A 3,595-nucleotide genomic window follows, 5' to 3' on the forward strand; every position below is an offset into this window, starting at 1 on the left:
TATATATTTCTTTCAACACACCGGCCATATCCCACCAAGGCAGGGTAGCCCAAAAAGAAAAACGAAAGTTTCTCTTTTAAATTTAGTAATTTATACGAGAGAAGGGGTTACTAGTCCCTTGCTCCCGGCATTTTACTCGCCTCTTACAACACGCATGGCTTACGGAGGAAGAATTCTGTTCCACTTCCCCATAGAGATAAGAGGAAATAAACAAGAACAAGAACTAGAAAGAAAATAGAAGAATACCCAGAGGGGTGTGTATATATATATGCTTGTACATGTATGTGTAGTGTGACCTAAGTGCAAGTAGAAGTAGCAAGACGTACCTGAAATCTTCCATGTTTATGAGACAGACAAAAGACACCAGCAATCCTACCATCATGTAAAACAATTACAGGTTTTCGTTGTACACTCACTTGGCAGGACGGTAGAACCTCCCTGGGCGGTTGCTGTTTACCAACCTACTACCTAGATATATATATATATATATATATATATATATATATATATATATATATATATATATATATATATATATATATATATATATATATATATATGACTCGAAACACATGGGATAGTTTACATTGACATCACAAGCATTAACTGCGAGTAGCAATTGTGACAACTAGTAGTTACTGTCTGCACCACTAGACATGTACTGTATGTAGGCAGATATCACAGTTGCTGTATGGAAGAGTCGTGCGCTAGTTTTATTTGTCTCACCCGACAACTGTTAATACGCAGATTTCACTTTAATAATAAGCAAAACGATTGTCAGAATTAATTCAATTAGATTCAGAGTGTGTATTCCCCTTTATGATTTTTTTTATTTAGCTCTTGAGATGAAGTGGAAGCTATTACAAGGTTAAAGTTATTCTTCCCACCAGGTATGTAACATTACACTGGAGGCACGCAAGGCATCATGGGGCGTGTTTCCAAGAGTTACGCTGGGAGAGGTTAAATTTAAGTTTATTATTCAAGCAATATTCGCAATATTATAGATATGGAAACAGCCTAAATAGTTAAACGTGTAGAGATAATATGATCACCTCTGTAATTAGAAGAGTGCTGAATAAATGGAATTACTTTTATTAAAATAATTCTAGCTCTCAGACTGGTTAATATCAACGCCTAACACATTCTTCTGATGATCAATGGAAATTAAAGGTCTTATGTGATCAAGACGCATCTGACGCCATCCGTAACTTTCAAATATTTGGTGATACTTGTAATTATACACGAGAGTAATGAGTGATGTGAATCTAAGTATAAATTTAAGCTTAAGAATAATTAATGATGCTAAGAACATCCTTTATAATTTTCATCTTATTAGTAACTTAAGTATAAGAAAATATTAAAACTTATCTATTTAAACTAGAAACTGTGTCCTCACGAATTCGTGGCCTGAGAGTTTTTAGGACTCACTTGCCATGGGTTGAAACCCCAACCGTTCTGTGGTCTCTTAGGAATTTGTAATTCTCCCCTGGTGTGCATTGCATATAAATACATGGAAACTGCATATTGCTTCTGCCACTAATCCGTCAGAATTGGGTTGTACTCTAGATTAAGGCATTACCTTCCTCAGCGACAGTATAGAGTTCTTGCACGAATTCAGATGCGGTCTCGCATTCTGTGTGCTACTTTGCCACATCGAGGCTAAGGAATCCTGTGGGAAAGCTGAGCATTTAAGATACTCCCTGAGGTCCCCGAAACAGGTTGTTATAACTGATGCAGGCGTGATTTTTTTTTTGGGGGGGGGGTTGTCAGATGTTTCCATGTCCATCGCCTCCATAATGTTCCTTTTGATATCTGCCGAAGTCCCTGGGTGGAAGAAGGTCAGTGAGATACACTCCTCACTAAGGTACCAGAGTTGGCAGCAGAAGGTAGTTACTGCAACATAGATGGCCTTATTTGTATATGTCACTCATCTCTTCATGACATGAAGGTTGTGGGTGAAAATCGAATGTGCCCGAGGGGCTAGAAATCATGCGTGAATCTAAACCCTAAACTTAAAGGTTATAAACCTGCGGATGTCATTTTTCTCCCGCTTTGTGAAGTGGAACTTCTCCCGGAAGAGATAAATCTCGATGGCATATATCGTCTTGGCCATCCAGCGATCGCAGTGGAGAGCACCGGAACAGATGAAATCGGAGGACCCCTCCCAGGCGGATAATATTGAGTTCGGGCTCACAATAATTGCCAAAAAAACGGAACGTCTTTGAGGTGTCATTGAGGTCTGAGAGCTTCGCTGTGTTCCTCACTAAAGTCGACGATGTTAAGCTGATGTGTTTTGATTACGTTCCGTTACCTATTTAAATGCTTAAAGAGGAGAATATCAGGTCCGATCGAAGTGGTGAGGCACTTCGTGAACCCTTCCTTCCGTAGAGCTTTTACTGCAGAAGAGAGCAGTGTTGTTTACAGTTGTCCATGGATTTCGCTTTCCTCTCAACACTGAAGGACGACTGCTGCCAGTTTTTCTACCATCTCGGAAGATAAAATTGAGAAGCCACTTAGCTTTGATGTGCTTTCTGAGAAAAGAAGAAAGTCTGTCCATTTTCTCCACGGAGCTAAGCTTTTATTTCCTGTCGTTCGGTGGTTCTTGCTTCAGTTATACAACTGACATAACTCATTCATCAGTATGATGAATATGAACTTGATCTGTAGAGAGCAAAGCATAAAGGCATGCTTACAACTCAATAGCTACCGATAGAGTGAAATTAGGACGTTGATCAAAGTGTTGTACTTCAGTGTAAAACACACAAAACATGTACATCCGAGATATACCAACGTTGCAATCCCCGAAAAACCTATTAATGTTGTCATTAATCAAATTACAGTAGAAACAATATCCGCCAGACAAGTATTAGTGAGCAAAATTATTTTAATTAATAATGTCAAAAGTAAACTTAGATGAGACACCACTACAAGCACTCTGATCATCATGATACTTATCGTGTTCTTTTCAACAATAATAAGGGGTATCATCACTGCTTGTTGTGTATCATATGATGTCTGTTAACACTTCGGTCGAGTCGCAAATCAAAGAGTTGCTAAAATTTCAAAGTTTACAGTGTGTGGCATGCTCGATTCTCTAATAATTATGGATTTTTCTAGTACGGCAGTGGAGAAGCTGGCTTGTGTTTTGACAGCTTCAAGACTCCGACAACTCTAGAGAGTTACAAAGGTTTATTACTATTATTTCCAGTTTCATAATATATATATAATATTTTAACAATTTGTAAACAGGTAAATTTATTTACAAACATTATCTCTCAGTCCTCAGCAGGATACGAACCTGCAAACTCCGCATCACAGACCACTACTTTATATTATATTATAATACATATATATAAATATATATATATATGTCGTGCCGAATAGGCAGAACTTGCGATCTTGGCTTAAATAGCAACGCTCATCTTGCCATATAGGACAAGTGAAAATTTGTGTATGCAATAATTTCGCCAAAATCATTCTGAACCTAACGAAAAAAATAAACTTCACTGTGTTTGTTTAGTATTAAATTATTGTAAACAAATCTAAAATATATTTAGTTAGGTTAGGCGAAAATAAATTGTTCTTGTTACATTAA

The sequence above is a fragment of the Cherax quadricarinatus genome, chromosome 69, assembly GCF_038502225.1.
Source record: "Cherax quadricarinatus isolate ZL_2023a chromosome 69, ASM3850222v1, whole genome shotgun sequence".
Lineage (NCBI taxonomy): Eukaryota > Metazoa > Arthropoda > Malacostraca > Decapoda > Parastacidae > Cherax > Cherax quadricarinatus.